The sequence below is a fragment of the Camellia sinensis genome, chromosome 8 (assembly GCF_055761805.1).
Source record: "Camellia sinensis isolate YWXY chromosome 8, ASM5576180v1, whole genome shotgun sequence".
Taxonomy (NCBI): Eukaryota; Viridiplantae; Streptophyta; class Magnoliopsida; order Ericales; family Theaceae; genus Camellia; species Camellia sinensis.
The window spans coordinates 142,405,899-142,420,011 of NC_138968.1; positions in this window are offsets into that span (position 1 = coordinate 142,405,899).

The window sequence follows — 14,113 nt, forward strand, 5'->3', positions numbered from 1 at the left end:
CTGTATGCTAATTTAAATATGCCCTAATCTAACCATCATAAGCGGATAAATAAAAGGGAGAAAGACGTGGGGTTGGAAGACATACATCACACTCACGCACACTTATTACAGTTGTGCCCTCACTCGGAGGGTCCGAATAAATAATACAGTCCAAATATTACAGCCCCCAAAATAAAAGAATATTACAGAATTCTAATTAATTAAAGAATTAACTAGAAAGCAAATAAACTGGCGTGCAAGCCAGGGACTGCCTTGCTTCTGATGGATGATGCATGTCCGGATTGTCTTGCGCGGAAATCCACCGGAATGCCCCAATTAGCCTCTGTTTACACCTGTTTCTTGAAATGCGTGCCAAGCCTTGAAAAGTTGCTGATTCTGCGTTTTGCTGCAACAGAGAGCAAGAAAGGGGCATAGCAATGTATTTGCACAAATATATGCATGTCTCGATCCTCGTGCCACCAATCACGCATACCGAGGCATGATGGTCGAGGAGTCGAAATGCACAACTCAATATAGGATGAATGCACATGAAATTACAGCTAAAACCTAACCCCATCATGGATAATCCGGAGTGTCGGTGACTGGGGAATTGAGACACATTCCGTCACTCGGAGTACGAAATGTACCTCGTTTCCCGTGCCCGGGCTAACTCCTATTCCGGACATGATGCAATATGCATGATATGCATGAAATGCAACTAATATATAATCCTAACATACTCAATGCTATGAAAATGAGGTGCCTCGAAATATGTGCACGCGGGCACGCAAACCGAGGCGATGACGGAATGCTGAAAATGAGGTGCCTCGAAATGCGTGCACACGGGCACGCAAACCGAGGCGATGATATGTGCAATGAAAATGAGATGCCTCGAAATGCGTGCACACGGGCACGCAAACCGAGGCGATGACAAATGTAATGAAAAAGGGATGCTTCGAAATGCGTGCACGCGGGCACGCAAACCGAGGTGATGACAAATGCGATGAAAATGAGATGCCTCGAAGTACGTGCACGCGGGCACGCAAACCGAGGCGATGACAAATGCGATGAAAATGAGATGCCTCGAAATGCGTGCACACGGGCACGCAAACCGAGGCGATGGCAGATACAATGAAAATGCGATGTCTCGAAATGCGTGTACGCGGGCACGTAAACCGAGGCGATGCTAAAATGACATGGCAATGACAAATGGGCTTATACCAACATGAGTGAGCCTCAGCCACACTCACATGGGATGCCAGCGGATAAAAATGGAGTGCCTCGAAATGCGTGCACACGGGCGCGCAAACCGAGGCAATGATGAAATGACATGGCGATGACAAATGGGCTTATACCAACATGAGTGAGCCTCAGCCACACTCACATGGGATGCCAGCGGATAAAAATGGAGTGCCTCGAAATGCGTGCACACGGGCACGCAAACCGAGGCAATGATGAAATGTGATGAAATATGGCCAAAATGATATGCAAGCATGCCAATGAAATTTCAGCAACGAAATATGGGGGAAAACAGTCCCGAAATGAAGTGAAATGACATGAAATGCAAGGAAAAGTCCCGAAATGCAACATTAAGCACCCGAAATGGCCTATAGCTATATCAAACATGCGCAATATGGACATGCAATGCAAAGACAGAAGCTAGACAGTCCCAAAAGATGCACTTTCACAGTTATAAACATGGCCAAACAGCAAGCATAGGTAAAGGAAACATAGCATGCAAGAATAGGGGCCAAAAGAGGGGTAATGAAGCAAGTGATATAAGCAAAACTCAAACTGAAAAATTTCCTTCTACAAAACTGAAGATGGACCAAAAATATGAACATTTACAGTATATGGCAGCCTCAAAATCAGTATACAAACATGCTAAAAATATGATGCAAAATGAGGCTCAAAAGGTGTTAAAACATGAAGTATACAAAATAATCACCAAACAGAAAAAAAGTGTGAATGAAACATGAAGTATAGGCCAAAATAAGACCACTTTCAGTTCGGACCAAGGTCCAAAAACAGAAGCAAAGAGGGCTACCAATTTATGCAAAAATGGAGCCAAACAAGGGATATAACTACAAGTGACACATAGAGACACCAAACAATGTTGAGCCCTTCTCCAATGTTGAAGAGGGGCTCAAAATAAGCCTTATATCAGTTTATAACATGCTCAAAAACAGATTGCTTACGGGCCAAAAATAGCATGCAAAATCATGACATACAAGATGATCAATGAAGCAAGTATATTATGGAGGGCTCAAACAGGGTTGAGCCCTTAATGAGAAGTGAAGATGAGCTCAAAATATGGCCCTTTTCAGTTAAGGCCGAAGCTTGAAACCAAAAAGAAATGAGGCTTAGAAATAGATCAAGGAAAAGGGTCAAAAGGATCAAAGTGTAACTTACCCTTGAAGATTCAAGCTTTTGTTGCTTCTTGGATGGATTTGCAGCTTCTTTAGCCTTCAAGAATCCCTCCTTGCTGCTGGAAATGAGATGGTGGTGGTAGAGCTTGGTGGTGTAGAAGGAATGATGGTTAGGGAGTTAGGGTTTTTTGAAGAATTGAGGAGGAAGAAGATGGAGTTGGCTATGGAAGCTTGAAGAGTAAATTTTCTAACCCCCTAGAAGAAGGTCTTCAGCTGGTTATATGGTCAAGAAAGGGGGTGTAAAAGGGGGGTCAAATGGAGAGGAAAACTCTCTCCCAAAATATCCCCCGGATACAGAAAATATCTGGGGGATATTGCCTCACAGCTGGAAGGGGAACAGTGAGAGGAGCACGGCCGGCCGCTTACTTTTGCTGGAGGTGGCCGGCCGGCCACACCCCCTAGCCGGCCGGCTAGGGGTCAAAAGGGTCAAGCATCTTTTCTGGCCGGCCAGGTAATGGGGAGGTAGGCCTTTGTGTGTACAACACAACCATGTAATTGAAATTCCAAGAAAGTGGGTCCAAGGGGTCCAACAGTGGCTCGGAAAGAGGGGTTCAAAAGGGTCAAGTGACTTTAATGGCCGGCCATGAACTTTTAGTGGCCTCTCAGGTGTGTACATCACAGATATGTGGTTGAAAGTTGGAGAAAAAGGGTCCAAGGGGTTCAACATTAGCCCGGAAGAAAGGGGTCAAAAGGGTCAAATGACCTTAATGGCCGGCCATGAACTTTTAGGGGCCTCTCAGATGTGTAGATCACAGATATGTGGTTGAAAGTTGGCAACGCTAGCTCTAAGGTATTCAACATTAGCCCGGAAGTTAGAAAAACGGGCGCCGGGAGGCTCGGGAGGAGAGATAACTGGCTGTCGCAACAATTGCTGGCCTCCCACCCTTCAGTGACCTTCCATGTGATAAAACAGAGGTACCTGCCAAAAATGAGCGAAAACCGTTGCAAGACGAATGTTCCGGAGCCAAAACACGTAGTTCGGGGTCCCGGAAATGGGCTGTTAAGCACCGAAAATCGTATTTGACCTCGAAGTGGATTTCTCAGCCCTCAGTGTCCCTCAAAATGGATGAAATAGGATGTATGCCAAAAATCAGGGCAATAGGAGATGGTTAAGCGGTCCCGAACCGAGGCACACGGCCTGACGGCTCCGAAAACCGGGAACCGGACTCCGAAATGGGCAAAATGGCCTACGGCCACCAAATGTAGCCTACGGACATTGAGAGATGGTCTACGGGACCTCTCTCTCCCCTCAGGGAAAGAAACAGAGAAAACCGAGTCTGGTTCGCAAACCGAGACAAGGCACAGAAGAGGGTTCGGAAATCCGGAGGCGGGGCTCGCAGCCAAGACTCTGAAACTTCTGAACGAGCACGTTATGCAATATCACCAAGTGCTCAACTGGTGACGTCTGAGTCTCAAGGTCGGTCAAAAATGGGGTGTCTACAGTTGCCCCTCTTTGACAGAACTCGGAAGTCACAAGTGACGGGAGTGAATGTCAAAGCCCAGAGACGACCCATTTTTGACAAGGCCGAAGACTTAGACAAACATACAAGATAAACAGAAATGTGCCCGCAGGCATGCCCGCAGGCAAGGGGGGTAAGATGCAAAATGATATGCGAGAAGATTTTGAAGATTGGACTTATACGCTACGCGAAGCCGGTTTTTGAAAGTTGGACTTATACGCTACGCGAAGCCGTTTTTTGAAAGTTGGACTTATACGCTACGCGAAGCCGGTTTTGAAAATTGGACTTACACGCTACGCGAAGCCGGTTTTGAAAATTGAGGATTCATGCATGCAATGCACTGTAATGTAATAACTAAAATGCAATGTAATAGCTAAGAGGTAAAGGTACCTCACAGGGGCATTGGCAATGACTTACCTCATGCTGCTGGGGATCTTTCGCTCCTTCTTGGTTGAACTGTAGGTATTACTTTTCTCCCTGACTATGGTCGCAGCTTTCCCTATTCTCCAATAGGGTGACAGACTAGGTTGGATCAGTATCCAGAATTGAGGCGCATACAGATGCTATCTCAATCTATGGGGCTGCCATACAGATTTCAAGCCGAGGATATACCCCTGGGTATTTAAACCAGACTTTAGTCTCGGAAATCCCGAACCTTTGCGTTCTAGGCATAAGCCATTCAAACTCTAGTTTCCACCGTCTCAGTTGGTCTCCTAGGAACTCACCGCAAACACAGGCAGGTGGCTATACCAGACCATCGAAAGTCGTTCGGGCACGACAAACACCAAAGGAACTGCACCTTCAGAGGATTTAAGGTCTCCTAGACCAGGGAGTGCACAAGACAGTGCGATGCAGAGTGAATGCACAAAACAGCGCTAAACAGATGCACAAAATAGTGCGATGCTAAAGGTGTACAAAACAGTACGAGCAAGGTGAATGCACAAAACAGTGCGATACAAATAAGGTGCGCAAGATAGCGCGATACAATGCACTAACAAGTACAGGTGAGATGCGCAAGATAGCGCGATGGAATGCATGCAAAATGCAAGTAAGGTGCACAAAACAGTGCAATGCGCAAGAAAGCGTGAGTGATTCTGAAATGCACTAAACAGTGCGAGTGATGTGCGAAATGTAAACTACATGAAACAGTGCAATGCGCAAAATAGCACGAATGATAAACTGCACAAAACAGTGCGATGCGCAAAACAGCGCGAGTGATTTTGAAATGCACTAGACAGTGCGATACGCTAAACAACGCGATTGAATGCACTAACAGTGCGATACGCTAAACAGCGCGATTGAAATGCACTTAACAGTGCGATTGATTTTGAAATGCACTAGACAGTGCGATACGCTAAACAGCGCGATTGATTTTGAAATGCACTAGACAGTGCGATACGCTAAACAGCGCGATTGAAATGCACTAACAGTGCGATACGCTAAATAGCGCGATTGATTTTGAAATGCACTAGACAGTGCGATACGCTAAACAACGCGATTGAAATGCACTAAACAGTGCGATACGCTAAACAGCGCGATTGAAATGCACTAAACAGTGCGATACGCTAAACAGCGCGATTGATTTGAAATGCACTAGACAGTGCGATACGCTAAACAGCGCGATTGATTTGAAATGCACTAAACCGTGCGATACGCTAAACAGCGCGATTGAAATGCACTAAACAGTGCGATACGCTAAACAGCGCGATTGATATGCACTAAACAGTGCGATACGCTAAACAGCGCGATTGAAATGCACTAAACAGTGCGATACGCTAAACAGCGCGATTGAAATGCACTAACAGTGCGATACGCTAAACAGCGCGATTGATTTTGAAATGCACTAGACAGTGCGATACGCTAAACAACGCGATTGAAATGCACTAAACAGTGCGATACGCTAAACAGCGCGATTGAAATGCACTAAACAGTGCGATACGCTAAACAGCGCGATTGATTTGAAATGCACTAGACAGTGCGATACGCTAAACAGCGCGATTGATTTGAAATGCACTAAACCGTGCGATACGCTAAACAGCGCAATTGAAATGCACTAAACAGTGCGATACGCTAAACAGCGCGATTGATATGCACTAAACAGTGCGATACGCTAAACAGCGCGATTGAAATGCACTAAACAGTGCGATACGCTAAACAGCGCGATTGATATGCACTAAACAGTGCGATACGCTAAACAGCGCGATTGATTTGAAATGCACTAGACAGTGCGAGTGAGATACAAAGTGTAAGTGCACAAGATAGTGCGAGTGAATGCATGTTCTATGCAAATGAGGTGCATTTTCTATGCAAAAGATACGAGCATATTCTATGCAAGTATGGAAGAGTGCATTTTCTATGCAAAAGATACGAGCATATTCTATGCAAGTATGGAAGAGTGCATTTTCTATGCAAAAGATACGAGCATATTCTATGCAAGTATGGAAGAGTGCATTTTCTATGCAAAAGATATGAGCATTTTCTATGCAAGTATGGAAGAGTGCATTTTCTATGCAAAAGATACGAGCATATTCTATGCAATATTGAAAGCAAATTCTATGCAGAATCGAAAGCAAGCATATTCTATGCATGAATCATAACGATGTGCGGCAGGCATGTCACAGAAGTGTATATGAAAGTGCACATTCTATGTAGTAGAGGAGCATCAAACATGTACTCTGGTGCCTCTGATTTACCTCTTAGAGGACTTTGCAACACACTCAGCTCAAAAGGGGCACACCCTGTTCATATTGGCGGGAGATAACATCTGCTGCTGCTGCTTTAATTGCCGTTCTGGCTTGAAGCATGCTTAAGCTTGGAGTAGAGGCACACTCATTCTTCAGGGCACTGGCAAGGCCTGAAGAGGTACATATGGAATGCAATCTCAGAATTTTCTGAAGGTGAAACACACTCAGATGCTCAAAATTTTCCTTATTTTCTTTTGCTTCGTAGTCCGGAACTTATATAGCTTCAGATAGGTCCTTGTTTTGCTGTTCTAACATAACCTGGGTTGAACCCTGCAGTTTTATGAAAGAATGAATCTCGTTTTGCACAGATGTGGAGAACGGCACGGCACTCGGAGCGCAAAACGATTTTATTTTGGAATTGATAAATGAGCTCTCGACCGGGTGTCGAGCCTACGACTGAACATAGCGAAAAAGACCCAACAAGGAAATAAAAGGCACACAACCTAGACACATCGAGTAACACTCGAAACGACTCAAAACAAGAAACGAGACAAACAAAGCAAAAGACATGACACACAGGCGTGCACAGGGAGCCTGTTTCACCGGGTATTATTCCCACCCTTTCTTATTTGTGATTCTCACATCACTTGGCTCTCAAGCTCGGTTTTTCTGAAAAAGCCCTCTTCTCACTTTTCCTCTCATCGCACATCTCTCTATTCTTCATTCTCTCATTTTTCATCCCTCCCCTGGGTGGTTGATGGACGAACAGCAAACTGTGGGCTCGTGTCCCTAGCATTCTGCTAGATTCTCTTTCTTCTGCTCACAACTAGTGAATTCCTCCCATGGAAAGGTTGCGCTACAACTGGGTGTGTAGCAAATCTGCAACTAACATCAGTTGATGATGCTTTGTTGGGGAGTTTGGACGTGGTAAGATCTGTCCGGATGATGGAGTGGAATATCTTGCCCCATTCTAGTTCGTGCTTCGCACTTTGCTCGATACCTCGTTGCTTGGAGGATGTGAGAACTTTCTGCCCTTTGTTGTGCCCTTTTCTGGCAGATAGAGTGCCCTTCTTAGCAAGTATGTTGACAATGGGAAAGACAGGAAGCCTGACTCAACTGTGCCTGTAGTTCATCATTTTGACCATTTTTTAGTTTTAGTTTTCTTCTAAAAAAAATTGACCAAAATGAGAGTTAGATTAACATGCTTGTTCAATTTTCTGATTTAAAATCATGCAAGTTAGGCTATAAGCACTGAAAATTTTCCTCTTTTGGGTCCAAGAAATGGTCCAGTTTTGAAAATGGAATACTTTTCGAGAAGATTAGTCAACCTCAGTAAAAAAATTCTCAAAAACTATTTCGCAAACGGCCACTGCTGAACGAGCACGGAACCTACTCTTGAGATACACAACCTTGGATCCATAGCAATGAAAAATTGCCCCTTGTCTGAAGGACACTGCATGGCAACGGAATGTTGCCCCTTGTTTGAATGGCACTGCGGCGTTCTGAATGGCAACGGAAAGTTGCCCCTTGTTTGGATAGCACCGCAGTGCATTGAATGGCAACGGAAAGTTGCCCCTTGTTTGAATGACACCGCGGTGCATTGAATGGTAACGAAAAGTTGCCCCTTGTCTGAATGGCACCGTAGTGTATTGTAGTCAGTCCTCAGAGCGACGAACGCAACCAGACTCTCAGATATAGAGAAGGCAAAGATTATCAGAACCATTACATGGACATGATTGAGTTTGAAGTGTTTTACGGCTGGACTTCAGAATAAAGTTGCCTACGTATCCCAAAGATGGGAATCAAGCCTCACGTAGTTCGGGGTTAAGGTACACTCGGGTATTTAACCTCTCCTTTTTATGCTCTAACTTTTGCCAAGGCGCCTGTTGCAGGTTTTCGACCTTGCGAGCTTTGTTTTTCTTTCCTTTTCGATTCTTTTCATTTCTTTTCTTTTGATTTTCTTTTTTTGTTATTTTCTTTGCATTTTTCTTCACTTTTCTTTCTTTTTTTGTTTTCTTTTTTTTTTCTTTTACATTTTTTTTGCTTCTTTTTTTCTTTTTTGTATTTTTCTCTTGCTCTAACTTTTGCCTGGGTCGCCCTTCCGGGTTTTCGGCCCAGCGAGCCTCTCAAAGGGTAAAAGTGTAACAAGTCCATGCCAAATGGTTTTAGGATCTCGAAGCCATCCGTATCCAAGAGAGTGGCTGCTGTATTGATTTGCAGAAGGATCCATCTTCGGCTCTTCAAGCACATCGGACATTTTCACTCCTAGTTCGAGGGGTGTTTCTGTTCTAGCTTCGCAAGCTTCTTCTGATGAGGTCTGATCTTCCTTATCTAACTTTGGTGCCTCTTGTTCGAAGGCTGTTTCAAATCCGGCCACACAGGCTTCACATCGTAGTTGACTGTCGAACCTTCTGAATTCAAGTTCAAGGTTTGGAAGCGGAGGGGTTGAGTCTCGAGGCTGAGAGCGATCCTAAGCTGCACAATCTCAAGAGCGATTTCACCCAGGTCTTCGCAGGACCGCTCAAAACATTTTTTTTTTGAAAGTTTTTTAAGGAAGCAACAAATCGCTCGCGCTGAAAATAGTGTGAAACCAGTCTGGATCAAGCCAGGGTCCTTCTCAGTACTCACGCTAACAAGCATGATTTCATTCATTAAGGGCTTAGCACGCCTCTATTTCTCTCAAATGATCAAAGTTTTGCAAATCCCGAGGAATTCCTTCCTCTTCGTTTTCACCGCAGCGTTCAAAAAAAAAGTTTTGAAAAACTTAGGTCGATACAATGATTTTGGGGTGCAGAAGAGTAGGCGAAAAGTACTGCCATTTCATTCAAACTTTCTGGCACAACTGGCGCACGGCCGAGGCAAACACAAGAGCGTGAAAAACCACTGCTGTTTCATTCAAATCCGTTGGCACAACTGGCTTCCTGGCAGAAACAGACTCAAAACAAAAAGAAAAGACAAACACAAAACAAAATGGTGATGCCCGAGGTAACACCCCCCGGAATCACCTGACTCCTATACAATAGGACTGACTCGATACAACAAGACAGACCCAATACAAAAGAGACTGACTCAAAACAAAAAGACAAACTCAAAACAAAACAACAAGACTGACCCAATACCCGAGTCGGAACCGGCATTCGCAAATGCTCAAAACAGTGCATGCCATCCACCATATCTGGAGTAAACTGAGCGCTGCCCGCAGGTGGTTCATCCCTCCAATCACATCACATTATCCCCTACAAGTTCACTGATCAAGTGCCGGTAGACTTTGCAGGACCTGGTGCAGGGATAACCCCATTGTCAAATAGATCCTGTACTTCATGGCGAAGACGGAAGCAGGCGTTGGTAGTATGGCCAGTTTGTTGATGGTAAGCGCAGTACTGGGTAGTATCATGTGTAGCTGGAAGAGGGTTCGGGAGAGGCCGAGGCTCAAGGAGTTTGAGATAGCCTTGTCCAACAAGGATTTGGAGAGCTTTGGACAAAGGCATATAGAGGGCATGGAAGACCCTCCGACCTCGGGGTTGGTATTTCAAGGTTTGTGGATTTTTGCTGGACGCACCAGCAAAGGGATTGGCAGGTGCTGGCCTGGTTTGCCGATCTCTTCCGAGTGGATGATTAGAGCTAGTAGGATCGTCTCTAGTATGATGACCTTTCTCCCGGCTTGCCCCTTGATTCAAACTGCCCCTTAGTTGAGTAGCGAAAGTGTCGTCCACAGCTTTTGCAACAACTGCGAGCACTTGCTCTTTGTTCAGTCCCTCGGCTTTCAAAGCCTCAACAGCCAACAAAAGATGCTCATTGGGCTCCATGTCCGCCGCTATCTTGTTCCTCCCACTCACCTCCATTCCTCCAAGGGATTGGCTTTCCTCAAATACAGCCCGTCCCAACATCGGGGAGTCTCTTGACATGAAGTTCTCGGTATGTGGTGTGGTCGATGATGGAGCCAATGTCCCGGAGGCCAGATCCGTCACGGTTTTTTGAAGATCTTTAATCATTCCCATCAACTCAGAAGTAGTGGGTTCACGGGTTTGAGATGGTTGAGGTTCGGGTGTACCCATCATGCATAAGTCCATGCTTTCTGGGATAAACACCTCAGGCTTGGGTAGATGGGCCGGGGTGATGTATATGCTGGGGTCAAAGGTGGATGGCAGTATGTGGATGTGATTGAGGTAGGTAGGAGATGTTTGGTCATTGGGGTCCGAAGGTGGAGCTATCGTCCGGTTGTCGATGAGATTTTGGATCTCATGACGAAGGCGGTAGCAACGGTCGGTGCCATGACCGCGCTGCTGATGGTACACACAGTACTTGGCGGGGTTATGTCTGGCTGGGAGTGGGTTGGGAAGAGGTTGAGGATCGAGGGGTTTAAGATGCCCTTTTTCTATCAAGGCTTTTAGTGTGCTAGTCAGGCTCATATAGAGGGGGGTGAAAGTTCTACCCTGAGTTCGGACTGGGCCAGCTGTTTGTAGGCTCGGTTTGGCAAAAGGGTCGGCTGTGGTGACCGTATTGATTTCGGTGGGTTTGGGAATGCTACTACCAGCGTTGGTACTCCTTGAAATTACCTTCCTTGTCAGTTCCCTTGTCCTGGGAATGATCCCGCTGTTGAACGCATTCTCGACTTGAACCCCCAGTTCATGCAAATTTTTGAAAGTGAATAGTGGAACGACTATCAACTTTTGCAACATATCATGCTCGAGGTTTCGGACCATCATCTGCACTTGATCCTTCTCAGAAGGGCGACGATCTGTCATTTGTGCTGCCTTGGCTCTCCACCTTGCAATGAATTCCACAAAAGGCTCTGTTGGGTTCTGGCGGGTTGCTTCAAGCTCTTGGATGGTCATTTCAACTTGGGTATTGTAGGAATACTGATCGACAAAGGCCTCAGCCAGTTCTTCCCAGTTTTGCTTCACTGTATCCTCCAGTTTGGTATACCAAGTAGCTGCTACACCCGACAGGGTTCTTCCATACAGAGAGAGTTTCTGTGGCTTAGTCAGACCCATCGGCCTCAGGACATCCAAAAAAAGTCGGATATGTACCATTGGATCTCCAGACCCGTCGAAACGGTCGATGTATGGCATTTTGAATCTGTCTGGGAGCCGGATGGCATCCTCGGTGTGCCCATCCTCAATGCCAGGAATGGAGTTAAGGCACTGTGCCCTTTTGAATTGCTTCTCAAGGTTTGCAATTTTCACTGCAGTGGGATTGAACTCATCAACATGAAAGGGTTGAGTTTTCTCATTAGGCTGCACCAGGGGTCTGAGCACCTGAGCTTGAGCCAACCCTTCTCGAGGATTCAGACACTGCAAGTCTTCAACTGGCGGAATTGGGTCAAAGTTCGGCTGGGGTCCCAAAGCTGGATGTGAGGCAGATGCCCTAGATGGGCGCTGCGTTTCAACACTGGTCTCAGCCTGCATGGCAGTTCCCTGACTTAGCGCTGCTGTCATGGCCGCAAACTCTTCCGAACCTTGTGCCATCACGGCCTGCTGAGTCCGAACAAAAGTGATGTGACTGGCGACTGACAGATTAGATGAACAGATGAGCCCTGACCGGCTTTTCTTTACCTTGCCTCAGCGAAAGAACACTGGTCGCCCTTGAATTGAATTTCTGACCTAACAAAGTCTATCAGCATAAGTTCGATGAACCTCGAGGGATATCGGAGCCTTCTGAAGCTATGGTTCCCAGACTACCTAGCAAAAGAGAAAACAGACAGCATCTCAGCCTGATTCCACCTGAATAGATATGAGCCTATTTGAATGAGTGTGCTCTCTACTGAATTCTGTCCCAAAATTCTGCCCCAAATCTGAGTCTGATACCCACAGGTAAAGCTGACTCCCAAATACTGATAGTAATGCCCGCAGGCCTGATGCCCAAACTCGCAAACTGGTGCCCGCAGGCCTGATGCCCAAACTTAAATACTGATACATGCATTCCTGTAGAGACGCACTCTAAAGCACATAACAGATAAGTGAGAGCCAAAACACCCCTATGTTGGGGTAGGGTTTCCCTGTCCTATTTTGTCAGGAGCTAGGGTTTCACTATGCACACAGCGGTCTCAAACAATCTATAAACGGGTAAGCAACCTGTCCTAATTTGGAATAGTCACTATGGATCCGAATATGCACTAGGCCGAATGGTCAAAGAGGGTGCCCCGGTAAAACCGGGGTTTGTGTTACCATACTGGCAGAGCCCACAACCGGTCAGCCTTATGGTCATGCCTTGACAAGACAAGCCTCCGGCAAACCGTTCAGGAATAGCAGATGGCAAACACGGTGTCCTAGGCGCACCAATGCAAATGCAATGCAAAGAAACACACAAGTGTAGTAAAAAAAAACAGATATCATGAGTTCGAGTCAAGTTCTCTAAATCCCCAGCAGAGTCGCCAGAAACTGTAACAAGCCCGCGGGGGGACCTCGCTACAGCTCGGACTCGACTTTTTTCAGTCACGGTTCTAAGTCTGAACCAAAGAGTCCAAATCCGGCAAATCGTTTTGAGAAAACAGATTTTTGAAAGAAGTGCCAAACGTGGACTGCTTTGCCAGATACAGAGTCGCCACCTAAATATTTTATTTTGGGAAATTTAGGAAACCCTGACTCGGTGCCAAAAGGCCACGTGTCCGTCATCACCAAAGTTGCCTCGGCTCGGGAACTTGGGTACGATTGGGGAAGGTCACTTCGTGAGCACCCCCGCTCGCCCGGTCATAGACCGGCCTCTACTAACCATGATATCAATTTTTGAAAACATTGTGAGTTCTTATTCCGGTTATTAGCCTAGGTTACTATGTGATGCACACAGCATATAAGTATAGACTGGATCGCCCGAATTGGAACAAAACATTTCATGCTTGTTTATTTGAAAGATGATTTGATGGTGCTACCCGCAAGTAGGCTAAGACGTGGATTTGCCACCCTCGGGTGGGCTTAGAAAACATGATTTTGCCACTATCTAGTGGGCTTAAAACACACATTTGATGAATTATTCCAATTCAAATAACCCAACCTTCACCCACAGGCATCCAGGCAGTTATATCACATTAGCAATTAGCCTCATGGTAAGCATGCTATTCATGGCAGTCACTCACATGCATGCAAGGATGCTGAAGCATAAAACTTACCGAGTACTCCAAGCCAAAAAAAGGAAGTTAATTAGAAATCATGCATGATCCTAAGTATACAAAAATGCCTAATGCAACACATGCAAAATGCAACTATAGCAGGCTCGGCTATTCTAAGATGGTATATGAAATGCTACAACTATCATGTATTCAATTTAGAATTGAAAGTACAATGCAGTTAGTATGATGTGCCGAGCCCGGTGCATGCAATACAGATGGATGATGCAAACATGCTGTCATACTGTATGCTAATTTAAATATGCCCTAATCTAACCATCATAAGCGGATAAATAAAAGGGAGAAAGACGTGGGGTTGGAAGACATACATCACACTCACGCACACTTATTACAGTTGTGCCCTCACTCGGAGGGTCCGAATAAATAATACAGTCCAAATATTACAGCCCCCAAAATAAAAGAATATTACAGAATTCTAATTAATTAAAGAATTAACTA